At 40.2% G+C, this 18,553-nt stretch overlaps 1 long non-coding RNA gene across 1 annotated transcript in view; it reads right to left on the reverse strand.

Annotated features, from left to right (window-relative positions):
• Positions 1 to 2,734: 2,734 nt before the first annotated feature.
• LOC148424037 (uncharacterized) overlaps positions 2,735 to 18,553 on the reverse strand; it is a 32,064-nt gene continuing 16,245 nt past the window's right edge. The window contains exon 3 of the long non-coding RNA XR_015865522.1: positions 2,735 to 2,784. This is a non-coding gene — a long non-coding RNA (uncharacterized LOC148424037). The remainder of the gene's footprint in view (positions 2,785 to 18,553) is intronic.

Here is an 18,553-nt window from a genome sequence, read left to right on the forward strand (position 1 = left end):
AAATACAGAAAATAAAAGAAATATCTGTTAATGACAGATTAACAATGAGCACGACGTTTTTGTACAGTAATTAATGTTTACATCTGTCTGTTTCTTTGTAACTTTGTAACTCTAACTGTAAAAGAGTCACACTTTTATAATCTGTTTTCATAATTATTCCATTATTGATCACCTTTTACTGCTATACTCATTTGCTTTATGTTGGTTCTTGTCTTTATTTTTTCTAAATGCACCTTGGCCTCTTAGGGCGTAATAACTTTCCCTAATTTTGAATAGCTTTTGCACACAGTGGCAAGACTGATTGTTGTAAACTTTGCTCATGATTTATGCTGTTTTAAATTTGACTAGTTCATAGAATTTAAGACTATTTAATTTGATAAACAATTGCTTTGTTGGCTTTGTATAATGTGAACGCTTGATAATTCACAGAGATTTTTTTTTTGTGTGTGTCAAGTTAAATGGATAGCCGATCACCTGAGCCCCCCCCCTTGAGTATAAATTTTTATACTCAAGCCTTTATTGTTACACCAAGCGGGGTCTTCCCTTCTCAGATTTACTTTTCACTATGTATTAAGTAGGTGCATGAAATGCATTCGGCGGATGCCGGTATGACAGCCAAAAGGAGAGGCAATTTAAAAAACAAAAAAGAAATCGCTGTCATTTATCTAGCAGCTGATTAAGATTATCAAGTAGATTGTCGTCGAGAGGGAAGAGCTTGGAACATCAGTAACATATCCCTGGTGTCAGACAGAAACCTCATAAGTCACATTTAGCTGAATTTAATATATTTTACTATCTTTTTAGATATCTATTTTTTAAATATGTAGAGTCACTAACCTGCATGTATTCAATATCTCTCCTATAACATACCTGGCTCAAATGATGAGCCTGGTTATCATGCTTCTGCAGAGCTTTCTGATGAGCTAATTATTTGAATCAGGTGTGCATGCAGGATACGGTACTGGAGGACCGGAGTTGTATCGTGGGGGCAACAGGCCTTAGCAGGAAAGTCCGGAATCTCCCGAGCCACTTAGCTCAGCTCGATCCCTCGACCAAAAAAACATTTAAAACACATTTATTTCAGCGTATTCAATTACATGCAATTCAGTCGAACTCAAAGCCATCATTGGGTCTTTGTCCCTACCACATATTATTGATTTTAAAAAAGATGACTTCTTGGCAGAGACGCCCCTGCAGATTTTTGGAAAGTCTTTCAAAGTGCCTGAATCTAATGGAAATTGATTAATGAGGTCCAACGTGATCAAGAGCAGGACGAAAGCAATCACCCGAGCTCTTTCTTTTCGGAAGATACCTGACTCTCCATCTCCATCTGGTTGCATAATGAAGTTATGGCTGGGCTCCGTCTTTACAGGTTTGTAAAGATTCTCATTAAGCCCGACCTAATTGTGGGCTGGAACGCAGAGACGGACAACATTGTTTCGTCCAGTGCTACCACCGCACTCTGCTTTCCGCTTTCCGTCAGAACAAAAGGCCCCCCCCACCCCCCACACGCACACAATCAGGAGTGGGAATGGGGGGGTAGCACAGGTCTTAATCAGTGCTTTGCTTAATAGAGCAACACTTCCCAAATATTATTGACCTCATCTGTCTGAATTAGGCTCTAATGGCCTCGCTGGCCATGTATTGTCTTTGCAGCAGCTGCTAATGTACATATATATTAATCCACTCGCCTCCTCTCCTTTCGTAACCGGAGATTGCGCTGTGCCTTCGGAACAAACGGCGCCCTTCACAGAGCGAGGCAGACACAGGTTAGGAAGCCACTAATTAAATGTCAGACTTGACAGATTAAAATTATGAAATTTAAAATCTGCAAGTGGCTCTTTGTCATTGTCAAATTAAGGGGCGCATGGTGCGACGAAGGGGAAGGGGACGGTGAGGCCTAATGGATTGAAAGGGAATGTGCTTTAGCAGCAAGTGGCTGCCAGTGAATAAAGATTCGCCTGCCGCCATCGCTAGTGTGGCTGAATGCTCAATTCCTCCATATTCTTCCCAAGTCAGGTGCTGGAGGGGGCCACTCCTATCCCGACCACTCCGTTTAGATGTTTCATTCCTCTGGCAACACAAATACTCACACTCTGAAAAAGCTATTCCACCTTTTGGCCTCCCACATCCCTGTGTCAGGTGCAATGTTTGCACACGTCACCAGTCACTGTCTCCTTCATTGAGCGTGTTGGAGTCAATTGGGATGGAATTTCGTAGAATCGCTGCTTTAGAATTATTCAAAAAATAACCATAGATCAATATTAACATGAAAACAATCTAAAACTTCCCCATAAGATGTGTTGTCACGGCTATTCCTGCTCGCGCATTTGCTTTCTGTTTCGTCTCTGCCAATTTGCATGCCCCCTTTCAACAAGTTAATGTAGTTTACAGTAAAACAATGTAATGTAATGAATGAATGAATGTAATGAATATAATGTGTCTTATAATAATAACCTTGTGTAACTTATGTATAGAAATGTATTGACATAGAACAGTTCACTGATATTGCATCGTGTGCATTATGGTCCCAAAAATATGGCACAGCGTGTTCACTATTCAGAATGAAAAGAGATAAAAAAATATGCATTAACATTGCTTAGTGTAAATATGACATCATTTCGAGCACATGATAAACCCAATACATACTATAGAAAAGATATATAGATATAAATATGTTTAGGTATACAGTGGTCATCACTTTCACCATTATCTGCGGTTCGACTGGGCGACGGCAAGCATGGAGGAAGTGGTTCTGGAACTTGCTTATTTGGGACAAGGGCCCTGTAAAATAAAAAAAATAAAAGAATACAATGAAAATGGTCAAAACATGGTTTTGAGGTTTTTTTTATTACTGGGTGTAAAAAGGATTAAAGATGCTTGACTGTAAATTTGATTTATTTTTTTTTTTTTGGTGTTAAACCTTTCTCATTGGTCATTTAGGGACAGCATTGACTGTACATGGATTATATGGACATTCCCACTCTTTGATGACAACAGACAGCCCCATCTTCGTCACTCGCTCGATGGCCTCTAACCTTTCCAAAAGAGGGCAATGCAAAGACAATGCTGACAATCAAACCCCAAATACAAATTTTTAGGGGTTTAAAGCATTGTCAGGCTGGGCCTCAGTGGACCTAGAGAGTTGGAGGCTCTAATAATAAAAGCGTAATAAAAGTCGCTATGACGTCGAGGCAGCAAACACTCCGCGAGGATCAAACCACCGGCAGCATGAGAAGTGACAAGATCCAATTAAATTTAATTACTCAAGCTACTGGATTCATTTTAACTGACAATTTTGATTAAGGTAGGCGATGCATGCTCAAAGCAAAAAAGCATGTAAACCAAATTGTACCAGAATAACAGTATTAACACAGGTGGACTGACTCTCTGGGTTTAATTAAAGCATGACCCAAAGGACCAGAACTGTAGGACAGCAGTGGTCATGGGGTCTTATCGGTCAGTGGGTAGGTCACGGTGCTGCTTAACCATTTGTAATTAGTGTTTATCATTCTACCTATACCTACAATACATGCCGACCGCAAGATTTTTATATGAAGTTTAGTAAGCTACCTTATTTTGGGGACTATAAACCATGACTTTTTCCTCCTATTTAGAGCGCTGTGGCTTATAGTGCAGTGCAGTTTATATTGTGTTATTTTCGTTTGTTTGTTTTCTTTTCTTTTCTTTTGTGATGTGTACATTTTATATACAGTACACAGTATATGTGATTTTTTATGTATTTATGATTGTATATGAATTATGTAGAATGTGTCATTATATTCAACCAAAGTTGTATATCAAACAAAGGGAGACAAAAAAGATGCAATTGAAGTATTGATTTCAATTTTGAATTGCTATTTAACCAACAGATATCCATCCATCCATCCATCAATTTTCTATAAATATGTTGGGACGAAACATGCAGGCATGTTCAGTCAATTAAAGAGAGAATATTGTTGTTGGCAGACAATTCCAAAAAAACATAAATTTAAAAAAAATTATATTTCATGTTTTTGCGTAAAGATCTGACGTTATTACCTGCGGCTTGTAGACCAGTGCGGCTTAACCGTGACGAAAATGATTTTTTGCCCATATTTTGCTGCTGCAGCTTATATGCCAGTGCGCCTTTAAGTCTGGAAAATATGGTATTTCTTTTTAATGTTAATGTTGAGAAATTATTTTGATGTAGTAACGGACTGCTAATTAACTGGCATTTAATTTCACGGTTTCACTCATATAATGCTACGCTGTGAAAAAAAAATGACCTCAAACTTTTAGGTTACCTCAATCAATTCGTCGTTTTGCAACCGGATCCTAAAAGGGAAGTCAGGAAAATGAATGTCTGGAACAGCGATAGAAGTTAGCGTCATGTGGTGCAGGTTAGTGTTGTAAATTTCATCCCGCCAAATAAGGCACGAATGCGAGGTGACAACTCAATGGCGGATGGCGTGCGTTTGAAAGGTTAGCAGGGAGTCTGAGTGGCAGGAACAGCAGTTAGCCTAAGGTGCTTCACGTTTATAGTCGCACGCTGTGCATACACACACATACGCACACACATGCCTTCTGCTGGGATGAGGCTCATCTGCCTGCCCTCTGGTGTTCTACGGTGTTTTCAAAGCACCTTCAATGTTGTCGTTTGTAAAGTGTCATTGGAAGATGCTCCAACCTATTTTTCATTTTGAGACCAGGCTTTTTATTCCACGTGTAGCAAACTTAGCTTAAACTATGGACGATTACCGTATTTTCCACACCATAAGGCGCACCGGATTATAAGGCGCACACTCAATTAATGACATATTTTAAAACTTTTTCAATCACAATATAGTACTCAAATAATAACTCTAAACTCTCAATAGCATAATAACTCAATGTCAATGTGACCAACCCTGTTCAACTGTAAACACACAAAAGTAACAGGTAAAGCTTATTTATCAGTTCATTTCCCATCGACGAATCCCAATCTCAATCTTGATCCACATATAAGGCGCACCTGATTATAAGGTGCACCATCAACTTTTTTAAAAAAAATAAGGCTTTTAGGTGCGCCTTATGGTGCGGAAAATACGGTACATAAACAATGACTTGCATATAGTATATGTATGGTACCCCAAACCAACATGACACATTATTAAAATTTGTATTTCCTTATATCATGGTCGGCAAGCGCATTTTCAGTGTGGGCTCATTTTCAGCCCTTGTTTCACGGCCAGACCACTTTAGTGTCCAACATTTCATTGAAGTTAGAGAATATTAGCCTTGTTGTTCATCTAAAATAGCTTCTAAAATCTATTCATCTAAGTCTAAATTACAATCGCATGTGCTTACAAAATTATAATTAATGTTAATTTGAAGAAGTCTGTGAATATCCTTATTTGATTTGGCAAAAGCTTTACGTCTGATGTGCTTGCCGACACAATCCTCTGTATTTATTTCACTGTGTGGTTTCGTGCTATACATGTGACAATAATTCTCTACAATCTCTATAGTATCCAGGCTTGAGAACAGCACAAAAACAAAAAGAGTTTAGCAGTCTAAACATAAAATATCTTGTCTTAAATTGCCCCAAAACAAAAAACTATTGGTGTTTATACACTGTATATCAGGGATGGGTAATTTAGACTATTGAGCAGGCCACGCTTTTTTCATCACAGAGAACAAGCAAGCTTCACACAGGAAGGCCGGAGGTGGATTTGAACTCGGGTCCCTTATCTGTGAGGTGGACGTGCTACCCACTGTTTCACGAGTTACCCTCTTTTAAAACATTTCTACTGCAAATTAAACTTTTCGCCTGCTGGCAAATGAAAATATGTGTTTTTGTCAATAACGCAAAACTAATATCCCCAACACATGTCTGGTTTTGTCACATAAAATAAAAAGTCATATAAATGATGCCCATTGAAAAGCATTTGGAAAATTGTGTGGGAGCGGAGATCCCCACAGTGCAAGAGTGGTTAGCGTGTCTGCCTCACATTTCAGAGCTTCAGGGTTCAGTTCCAGCTCACTCTGACCTTCCTTTGTGGGGTTTGCATCTTCTCCCTGTGACTGCATGGGTTTCCTCCGGGCACTCCAGTTTCCGGAGTCCCCTGGCTACAGCTGGGATAGGCTCCAGTGACCCTTAGGATAAGCGACTATACAAAAAGGATGGATGGATGTATGGATAGTGGGTTGGGAAGGAGGAAGGAGGAGATTTTTTTTAAACTCCCCCAAATTTAAACGACTATTACTGATAAATCTCCTGTATGCGCATTAAAAGAAAATAACAAAAAGAAAAAAAAGACAAAAACGGGAAATTAATTAAATGGCCACCAATTGGTCATGCTTGTAATATACAGTATATCTAGTATGTAAGCGGACATTTCCTTGGTTTGTTTTTGTTTGTTAAGTATTCAGTCAGAAAACAACTGGTAAATAAAAACACAGACAGAGGTAATTTTCTGGGATAAATCTTCAAACACAAATTTCCACTTGCCTTTTCCAACAGCTCTGTATAGACCGTACTTGTTGAGTTCAAAAATGGACTTAATTCATATGGCAGAATCCTTCAGATGTTCTCATTTTCAATTGAATTGCAAGTGCCAAAACAAAAATCTTTATTTGAGAGTACTACCATGTGCCTTCCTCAAGTGGTTTGTGCCTGATTTGAATACACCAAAACAAGGGTCACCGACATGGTTCCCGCAGGCACCACTGGTGCCCTTCGTATTACTCAGTTCCAAAGAATTAGGTCTGTCTCACTTTCAAAAAGTTGGTGATCCCTGCACCAAAACAACAAAAGATTTTGTTATGAGATATCCCTCAGTGATAATCTAAAATTGTTATTTAGTTTGTATTGTTCCTTCTTCAGTGTTCTCCTGCTTTTTTTGATATGGTATCTCTCACTGGTATTATTTTATGCTGTAAATGTTCTCAAACACAGTCATTAATATTATTATTCTATGTGTTAATCCTTACCCCATCTGCGCCACGCGACACCGCTTGATGCTGCTGCAGTGCACGTGCAAGTATGTGTGCGTGGGTTTGTATGTCTTTGTGTGTGTGTGAGGGGGGTGGCTTTGAGGGGGAGCAGGTCAGGCGGGTCAGACCTGACACCATCTTTAACTCTTATTTACTGTGATTCCACGACAAGACAGATACCAGCTCCCGCGACTCCACTGATGTATGTTAAGCGCGCTCCAAATTACCCGCCTGATGGATCTATTGATGGCCCATTCCGAGCTGTCACCTAGTCTCCATCAGCCTCTCAGTTATCCCCCGCCGCCTCCTCCACCTCCTTCCCCCAGCTAACCCCCTTGTCCCAGCGGGCCTGAATAAGAAATGAGCAAGCAGGCAGGCGGATATATAGAGACCTTTTGTACGCCGCCGTGTGCTGCGTGCTGCAAAGACAATGGTCAAAGTGGGCCATGTCGAAAAAGTAAAGAGCGTTCGGAACACGCAGCCCCATCCCCGGAGATGCTCGGAGGGCAATGTGGATCATGACCACGTCTGCTAACAGCCTTGTCTTACTTATCACATCGTGTCATGTATTCACGGGTGTGTGGGTCTGCTTGAAATTGCCTATTTGTAGTTATTCCTGAACAATTCCAATTTGAAGGACTTACCATGTTCATAACCTCCCAAAATTTTGAATATACATTCTTCTTGTTGAATACTCTTATTTAGTAGGCCTCCCACCATTAAAATAAATAGTTGGCCCTACTTCAGATGCTCTGATTACCTCTAAATACTGTATAGCCACAGTATTTTGTCTGACCACATTCCAAATTTTATGATTGTGCATAGGCTGTCCATCTTTGCTTTTAGAGCTTTGAGTATTATATTTATTATTCTCTATTGTTCAGGCTTCTGCTCAAGTATATAGACCTTGTCATGTAGGAAATGAAGTTATTTGCTCCAAGTCTTACAAGAATATTACGAATAAGTTGGTATTCAATTTTGAATGATTTCATCATCCAACATTAACTATATTAACAATAAATAAATAAATAAATAAATAAATAAAAAACTTGTTGGGTAATTGGCACATTTCTCATATTCTGGACTTTTGGTTTGGTTAACTTATTGTGAATCTTATAGTGAACTATACTATACTATACTATACTATACTATACTATACTATACTATACTATACTATACTAAGATATTGGAGATACTTAAATACTTGTTGAAATTGTGATATAAAAAATGATCTTTTTCCACAAGCTGCACACTTTTAACATTACATGAAAAAGGCCATATATATATATATATATATATATATATATATATATATATATATATATATATATATATATATTTATATATATATATATATATATATATATATATATATATATATATATATATATATATATATATATGTGTGTGTGTGTCTGTGTATCCCAACGATATTTAAAACTTCTAATGTACACACTTATGCTAGTATGTGACTAGGAAATCCAATGACGCCACGGTGCCTTGAAGACTCCCGAGTGAGTTGCAGCCATAATTCACTATAATATGCACAAACGAAACTTAGAATTATTGGCGGTGCAAGGAAATAAAAATCTCTAAAGATTGACGCTCCATTGGATAAATACTGCACTGAATCTAGTTGTGCTAATTGACTCTCGCAGGCATTAGCAGGATTAAGTTAGCTCGCATCCAAAGTTCATTACACAGATAAATGCTTCTTTTAGCCCGCTGAGAAGCCCTTAATGCCAACTCACCCACACGCAATACAACATGTTTGTTAGCAATGTTCACTGTGGTGGGATCCTAATGTTGTGGCTGATGCGATTACGGCAAAGCGGGCTGACGTGTGATCTTTGATAACATTCGGGAGTGTTTTCTTTGTGCATTTACAGCGATGAGTGACACAACAGCAGGTGCTCAGAGAAGCGTGGCGAGTGCTTTCATTTTGCCACTTACACGACAAATTGCCCAGACAATGGACCTGGCGAGCCGGGACGCTAATTCAATTGCAACTGTTGACTCCGGGCATTCTTCGTGCGCCGCGCAAGGGAGGTTCCACTGGCGAAGATCATCCGGACGGTCAAACAAAATGAAAGGCAATATTCTTTACACGGGCCAAAGATAGTCGGCCTAATATGAGACAATAGGATTTAGGGATTCCATGCGTCACTCCCGGCCTCAAGTCAAAGTGATTTGGATCAATAGTGTTTTCCAGGCGAGTCAGGAACACAGAGAAGGGGGTGAAAAGAGCAAATTTCGGGAGAGACGCGATGCATACGCCGCAGGAGCTGTAGTCAGATTTCAATGGTGTCAAATTAATTTCCGGGCTATCTGGGAATTCAATTAGAAAAAGCCCCCCTTTTCCCAACTGCCTCCCTCTTTTCTCCCTCGCCTCCTTTGTGAGTAAGAGAGTGTCGGACATCCCAGCGTGACAGATTACACTGCTCAGAGTGCATATCAGGCCGAAGTGTTGAGGCCCACTAATCCGCCCTCTAATTCTCAATTAGTGTAAAATGAGGCCATAAATCACGCAGACAGGCCGATCGATGGAAACGTTGTTTTGCGAGTGATTGGCAGCCTCCCCAAAGGTTACCGTTTAAGTTGGTTTAAGGTTACGGGGAGGCGGGACGGCAGCGCGATGCTAAGTGCGGCCGGCCTTGCGGTCGCCAGGGCTCGGGTGGGGAGGCGAGCGGTGGCGGCGGGGGCCGGGGGGGTCGAACTCAATCTATATGATGCAGGGCCCGCGTCCTCTGGGGGATACAGCGGAGGGACAGCACCAATTTTTAGCCCATCAGCCGTCCAATTTTTCTCCTTTTCATACCTGCTGTAGTAAATGAGAAACAAATTAAATTTCAGCCCACTATCTCCGCAGAAACCATTTAAATCCTTTATGGAAACCAAATTGTCCCCAGACAAATCGCCTCTGGTCCTGTTGCAAATACACTGCAGCACGGCGAGCGAAATAAATTTGTGTCAGTGTGGATGTGGCATTGTCTGTAATGCCATTCATTGGGAGGATGCTGGTGAAAGAGGGAATAAAATAAGAGGGCACTCCAAAACAAAAGACCCCAAGCATCGCCATTCTCCTCCTTCGCCCATGCGCTCCCTTGTGCGCACTCCTCCCGTTATTAATTTTCGGCCAAGAGTTTTTGCATTCATGAGGTTGAGATTGAAATGGAAATGAGGGGTGAGCCAAGTGAGCGGGCTCAGCAGTGACCGCAGCCAAACTGGAAGAGGAGGAGGGGGAGCAAGGTAGGGGGCGGTAGGGCTCCAACGCACCGACACGTGTCGGCGTCGGGAGGGTTGCCATTCAGCCTCTCATTCCACAAGATTACCAGACCCTCCTGGACATCAATCACCGCATCAGGGAAACAATGCATAAAATGGGCCCAACAAGGGCGATGAAAAATCACTGACAGTGCAGGATTAGAGAGCGGCGTAGGCTGCACGGGAGGACGGGAGGGAGGGAAGCGGCCCGACGCCAAGTCGGATGATTAGTCACATTCACAGGGGAGATGCAAGGAGAACGCTTCAGTGAGGGAACGTGATGATGAAAAAGAGAAAACCAGAGATTACTGTACAAGTTGCTAAATCACTCCGATACGTCTACGGCTACTTGCTAACATTTTTTAGCTTAAAGCTAGTAGCACACGGGCAGTCCATATGATAGGATGACTCCCTCCTGCATTTCATCTGTCACGTTTGAGAAATCGACTGCTGTTTGCAAGCTGTCTATTGTCTCGTTTTTTGGAATCTCAAGCACCAAAAATGTGCCTGTTAAGTCCCGTTACAAGTTGAAAAATTAGGAATTATTTGAAAGGTCTTGAAACCATGCAGTCTATCCATCCTCTATCCCCATATTAAAATGACTTTACAGTAGTATAAAAAGTAGTGCGTGATGTGATTTGACCTTGAAAGATAAAAAAAGCTGGTGCAGACCAGAGGCGGCTGATGAATCAATTAGTAGGGCGTATGTGTACAATGTTCCCTCGCTATATTGTAGTTCTTTTATGGCAGATTCACTACAACATAGCCTTATATTTGCCATCATCATCTTTTGCAAGCATCCTTGTTACTCTATGGATTTTTACCACATTTTTCTTCCCCCTAGGTGGACAGATAGACAAAAAGAACTTTTTTTCTCGAGGGAATGTGTTTTACAAAAACTCAAACCACAATATTAGAGCTCATCGGTTCCAAAATCCCTGTTCCCTCATCGTAGGTGAGTTTGGAAATATGCTCAGAGTACACTAAGAATATTCGAGACTCAGAACTTCGTTCAAATGTACTGTTTGTTCATTCACAGTGTCCCGTAAAATGGGGGGCTGTGACAGTAAAGGTCAAGGAAAATAAACTGCACTCAGGCAGAAGGCCAGCATGACATAACATCAACTGAAAGCTACAGTAATGTTCATTCTTATCTTAAAACTGCTTATGTTAACTAAAATCCCACATTAAAACGTTTTAAATGCCTTTTAACTGTATCTTTAACATAATGTTTTCAATGAAGGATAATTTGCTTTGCTATTTTTATACCTAAATTATACCATACAATGTCATAGGTATGTCTTGATATTGCTCTGTAGACAACAGTAAATTACTAAACCATAGGTTTAGGCTGAAAATGTATACATGGCTCAGCAGAGAACATGAAGCTACCCCATGTGCTGTTTGCTAACAAGTGAACTTTGACAAGTTTTGACTCTGACATTATTGTAAATGTGTTTCCCTCCTGACCGGAAGTTAGCATTCTACTCAATACTGAGTGCAAAAGTGCTACATGTATATAGTCCACTCAGCTCTGAGTGGAAGATAGCTGTGTCCAAACGTGCTAATTCTCTTGTTATGAAGACCTACTGCACATGTGCAAGTTTTAAGGAGTTTGTGCAAACTTGTTGTGCCACAAGGAACAATCACATCATGAGTTAGACAACACAGAGGTACAAATCATCTTTACTGGTTTATTTTACTCATCAGAAAATTGATATGCAGTGGTTCCTCAATTTACGAGTTTAATCTATTTCATGACCATGTTTGCATTCCAAATACAACCAAGACAGTGGAAAAAATGGCACTAATGTAAAAAAAAATCAAATCAAATAAAATTGCAAGACAAAACTTTATTATCATTTAAAGTTGCAATGTTATAATAAAAATGTGAAAAAAACATATTTCTCATAGTTATTGTTTCTCGAATAGAACTCACATTTCAGAAAAAAAACCTGTTTTGAAGTTGTAGGCCCAGAAAACTTTCCCCCCAAAAATGTGATGAGGGAAAGCAGATTCATTTCTTAGAGACCACAGTCTTGTGAGAAAATGTTTTCATTGTTTTTTGAAAGTTATAATGGTAGTGGAAAAAAATTATTAAAGCAAAGGAATTACTGCAAAAGATTTGTATTTTTTTAGATTACAACTAACAGTCGCAATAAAATACAAAAGATTGATTTTGATAAATGGTATCTCAAGGACTATTGAGGACATAAGAACAGCCCTAACATATTCTGAAAGCATCTCAAAGTTTGGGTTTTATGTGAAAAGTTCAAAGATGCTTGATGCGAGTGTCACTAGTCACACAGCACACATTAAAACAAATTCAAGGATGCAAAATGCATTTTCTGGTTTCTTGAAAAAAAAATGCTTTAAAATGACACCAGTTTCAGCTTAAAATTCCTAATTAAATATATATGAGTTGAAACATGGCAAAGACATCTTCAAGAAAAAAATTCATTATATTATGAAAGGAAAAATAAACATGCAATGTGCAACCCTATTTTTTTCAGAACTTAAATGTGTAGCATCGTGAGAAAAAACATGTTTTAACGTGACATTTTTTTACATCTAAACGTCTGAATGTGATGAAAAATATAAATGATTTTTTCAAGAAAACAATTTTAATACTTTTCGAATAAATACAGTAAGTACTAACAGCAAACAAGCAAAGTGGGATTTTGCTTTTGCTCAAAAGCGTATTCCGTTTTAATTGCTTTCAACCTGTGACAGTTCTTTGAATTCTGATTTGCTGTGTCACAGGGTCACAAGGAGTAATTTATTGCATTGTATGAGATCGCGACACTTGGGGGTGGTCCGCCACGAACGTTGACCATCCAGGTACTTTCCTAACTTTGTCTCGAGTCACAGGAAGGTCATCTCAGACTCGTGGGGTGTTACGGGATGTCATTATTACACTTTTGGGTTCATTTTTGAGAGCGCTGGAATTCCTTTCCAGACGTGCCAGACGCCTCCATTATTATTACGAGCGTTCATACCGGTGGGCTCTTTATTTTCTCCCCCACCTACCTACCTTGCAGTTGTCTGCTTTGTGTCCTTTGCAGGAAAAGCCAATGTGCTGAAAGGCAGCTTCTCGCCTGATATCGTGCGAGTGCCGTTTGCGCTTAATGCTAGAAAGCGAGTCGAGAGACGTGAGGACCTCAGGGGATTCTCTTTGTCGTGAAAGTGACAGCCTCGCCCAAACGACGTCTCGTAATTTGATTAGCTTACGATGACAATCTTTATTTATAGTCTACGCGGGGAGGGAGGGAGGTGTCTCTGCTTGGCGGTTCTCCCGCCTAAATAAAAACAAGCCACGCTCGTGTTAGCTTGGGGCTAATTACGGACGTGTCGTCCATCCGGCGCCCGGCCCCTCATTAGGCTTGTGATCGCTCGTTTCATTCCAGGAAAAGGGTCGCCGCCTCCTCCGAAAAAAACACCTTCCATATGCATGAGGATTACATCAGAGGCTGCTGTGTTGTGGAAGCTTTTGAAATAATCATGCGGCAAATGACAACGCCTGGGGATGCTACGGCACAGCTCAAGAGGCGCCGCTTCCACAAAAGGGGGAAAATAGGTTGCAGTGAATCGGAAACGTTATTTATATTCATCCGTTTACATCAAATTGTTGCGCTTGCAAAAAAAAAAACAGAACAAAAAAAGAGGGGTTTGTACTCGGGGTTAATGAAAAAGTCCCCTGGCGTCAAGTTACCTATTCGTCTGTTGAAGCAAACATTTCACTTGTGCGCCACATGTTTCGCAGACGAGACCCCCGTAAAAGTTGTTCAATAAATTTTACAGCCAAGCGTCATTTTGGTTTTAATTGAAAGTCGGCTATAAACGTCGTTTCACCCAATCCGAGCTGCTTTAGATCAAATGACAACGACTTCAACCTCGCCTTGTCTCCCGCTAAACACCCCGCCAGCGCTGCGGCTGTCACTGTATTTTGTCAGCAAAGCGTGATATTTCTTCAGGAGTTCTCAACCCGCAGCTCAGCGGGGCGGGAATGAAAATAAGGCGGCCATAAATCAGCTAGCACGCCGCGCAGGTAGGCGGCAAAGCGGATCGGACACCAGCCATCACGCTTTAATCACACGTAATAGACAGGTCGCCGCTCTCTTTTCTAGCGCGTGCTATTTAAATGTGCCTTATGTTTGTTTGTTTGGGTGTCAGAGGTTATTCTTTGGTGGGAAGTCGTTTGAAGCGTTCACATCAGCGCTCTTCAAAGGTCGCCTCTCGCTGTGATACAGAGTTTCTTCTTTCTTTTTTTGACACGCTGCGTGTCAAACGTTAATGTTATTGTTGGCAAGGCTCTTTTGTAAGCGTATAATTTTATGCAGACTTTTAAAAAATTGATTAAACAAGAGAATGTCTTCACCAGGTAAGTGCAGTTTGAGAGGTACGCATTGGCTTCACTTTGGCTCATAGTTCATCCAAAGGTGCTTGTTGAGTTTTTCGCGCATCGAAGTAAGCCATTATGGACCCTGCAATCTGTAGAAAAGTGTCTTCCGCAAACTGTTCCCACAAACTTGGAATCTCATCTAAAGATGCCTATGGGGAAACATCAAATAATAAAATTCAACTTGATCACAATCCCTTTCAAAATCTTGCTTTAATGTTTTTCATATTTTAAAACCCTTTTGCCACTTTAAATAATGGCAACATGGTGACAGTTTGAATCACAGAAGAGTTCAGGATATGGATCTCGGCTGGTTGATTGACTAGATTTGCTTTGGGATTAGATTAGGTTTATGGTTAGAGATGGAACAACGTGGTGATGGGTAAAACTTTTTTGTGCCCCCGGACGCCTTGTCCTACACATAAGCCCACATGAGCCACTTGCTACTATATAGCTTTTTGCAGCGGCATCAAGGAGGCTGAGTAAAATCAAGTCCACTATCTGTGGACAGAATGGAACCTTTTACCATTTTAACGGGTCCACTTGTGCGCATAGCCAAATCCCCTGATATCTTTTGACCGTCTGGAGAAGTGGGATGCGGCGGGAAGAGTCAATGTTGGCTTTGTGATCGCACTAGCTAGCAAGTTGCAACTCAAGTCTGATGGAAGCTGCGAGAAAATCATGTCTATTTTAGGCATTTTTGCATTAGCTGCTTCACTTTTCATTTAGTCTTTTCTTGTTTACACGGCACTTTTTGAGCTTGACTTTGTTAGGCATGATGAGTCAACGATGGCACCAACATGAAACTTTTTTTTTCAACTCATTGACCATTATTGACACTCATTTTGACTACCAGATGCCAAGGTCAGATGATTGTATAACCCCCATTGTATCTAGCCACACATCATAACTGACTGGTACCGAGCTCCTATAATTCCATACTAAGGGGAAAATATACAAGCAGAACAAAAGAAAACAATCAAAGCTGCCTGCGGCAACAATATACTGTACATATAAAAACAAAAAACCCTGTGAATGGTGAAAAAGCCAAAAACAAGTGTTTTACTGTCATCAAAATGAACTGGAGAGCCAACCACTACTCATCACAACAGTTGAATTTTGTACCAGTTGTCTGGCAGTGTGCTCCTAAACACATTTTCGTCACGCCAAAATTTTCTACAGTATAACTTTTTACTGAATAAATTAAGCATTGCTGGCCTGTGCAAAATCTCTCCTCCGCAACACCGGAATGAAAATAAAAGTAAAAAAAGGGGCATGTCTGCTCGGATAAGGTACACATGTATTTACTCTTATACGGGCGGTGTAGAGGGTGTCCGATGGATCCCCATTGTGATGTTACTTAGCGACCCGAGAATGGAAGTCCCTTTTTTATCTACCCAGGTGGTGGAGACAGCACTAAATAAGCAATGAATTTTTAGAAATGCATCAATAGAAGAAAATTACACCTTGGAGGTGTTCACGGTGATGAAGTAACGTTGTAAGATGGTTAAAACGTTAGCTTAAAAGTTGAAATTCCATGAGTCCAGCAAAAGACTAATTTTGCCTGATTGAAGCTCCTGAACTCACTTTTGTTTTTTGTTTTTGTAAAACATAATCCACACATAAGTGAAACTTAAAATACTAAACCACAATTATACTCGTATTGATTACAGTACTTCCAAAATCAAACCTCTGTAGTGGCAAAGATGACACATCGGAGAACAGTAAATGAAAGCTAGCTGTATAATTAATTAATTCTCAATTACATACACAGACAGACACAGCAGGCGGTAACATAAATAGAATGTTGTTCAAAACAACACTAATGACAAGCAATAAGATGACGTAGTACCTAAAGTGAACTTGTTAGAAAAAAAAAACAGCTCCATAGTGGTTGGTTTCAAAAAGCATCACTCACATGCCTTATTATTAGAAGAATATGCGCCTTAACTGGGATAACAAGACTCATCCTGTGCATTTCCTCTTGTCACTGTCAAAACTTTTCATGCGCTCAAAAAAATAAAAATGTGTTTGCATTCTTTAATGATGAAAATCTGTAAAAGATCAAGTTAAAAACAACATCCACGACAGTGTAACTCACAGGGCTACTGCAAATGCGCGACTAATGATGCAGCCATTATGTGGGTGCTTCAAGGCAGTCAAGGGTTGTTCTCCTCAAAAGCGCAGCTGATTATGCACAAACTCCTGCACCAATAAGTCTCCATTAAAGGCCCTACAGGTCAAATGGTTAATTATTCTTCCTTTTCGTTACGTTTTCAAGAAGGAAATTGCTCTCCCACCTGCCTTTAATTTGCATGTGGACTTGTATCAAATTAAAAGATTAGAGAGTAATTAAAAGGCAGTTGAAAAAAAGGGAAAAAAAACAAATCAAGTAAATCAATCATGCACTTGATTTTCTGCTGTAAACGGATTGTTAATGAAGTGCTATTGTAATGCGCTTTCACCTGAGGAGCCACAATGGCGGTCCCTGAGGAGGAACGGACAGATGCGATGCAGCTCAAGAGCTGCCGTCAATTGAGTTACAACTTCATTACATAACGCCGGCCAAGGTGCATCAAAGCATGCGAATCATAATGCAATATATCGGACATTAGGCTGCAGATTGACATGTGACAATGGGGAGCGGGTGTGGGGAACAGGAACAGATGGGCCACCCTTTTTCTAAGTGCGTGCTAACATGGTATATAGGTTGTCCAAGGCTCACTCGTATTGATTGAATTCCTGCCCACAGACATGGCTCCGATAGCTACATGTGTCAGTCACAATTCCGTCTGCTGGAAACCCAACACGCAACACAGGCCGCCAGGAAGGCAGGAGCGGCATCGGTGATAGTCGCCCATCTGTTACACCAAGCGTGACTTTCCCCATGCAGGCTCAATCATGCTCATCATCATTTGTGCCATGTCTATACCGACGCTGATATTTTTAGTGAAAATAAGTATCTCCCATAAAATATGTACTCTTTCCTGCATAAACAACTATTACTTTATCCTATTTAAATATAAGGGTAATAAAGTTAATAAAGTTTATTCATAAATCGAATGTTTTCCCCAACAAAATGAATTGAAATTGAAATAACCTAACACACTCCCCCAAAGCTTACACAACTTTAACACACTGTCAAATAAAACATCATAAATGAGAAAAAAAATCACGTGGGAGCCAAAATTTGGACTTCGAGGAGATGGAATCAAAGTGGAGAAGTAGAAAGTCTTGATACAACTATCCATTGCAACCATAGCTAGTATCAGAAACTAGACTCAAAAGCTAGACTTGAGTAGTAAAGAGGAAGACAGTTTGACATGAGAGCCTGAGAGACTGACTCGACATTGTGACAATGTTTAACTGGTGACCTAGAGCTTATGTACTGTCAGACATCAGTCCTATATAGCACAATAAAGCATAATAAAGAGCCATAGCAACTGCATGACAACAGATACATCAAGGACCAAGCCAGTCACAATCACAAATATACAGTATCCTTTATGACAAAGTTGGCAAATGCAAAAAAAGACAAAAAATAACTAATATATGTCCATTATGACAAAGGTGAGAAATATATTACTATAGCAATAATGCATAGCAACTGATGTCACAGTAGAATTTATTGTAAAAGATGATTTCATAATGCTTAATGTAGGGGTGAGTCACAACAGCTTTAGCTGGGCGTGGCCTTGCGAGAGCCATTAGCAACATGGTCTGGGTCTGTGTGACCCTCTGGATGTGGGGTTAGGTCTATCACAGCTGCTTGCATGTCTTCACAATTTGGTGTATTTGTATTTTTGGTGTACCCTGAACCCACTAAACGAAAACAATTTTGAGAAGAAGAAGAAGAAGATTGAGCTTAATTTTCACATAGGTCACACCCTCACAATTGTGGGTTCTGTTTTTTTTTTTTTTTTTTTTTTTTTA

Source organism: Hippichthys cyanospilos, chromosome 5 (genome assembly GCF_059441005.1).
Source record: "Hippichthys cyanospilos isolate Australia breed blue-spotted pipefish chromosome 5, RoL_Hcya_1.0, whole genome shotgun sequence".
In the NCBI taxonomy this organism is placed as follows: domain Eukaryota; kingdom Metazoa; phylum Chordata; class Actinopteri; order Syngnathiformes; family Syngnathidae; genus Hippichthys; species Hippichthys cyanospilos.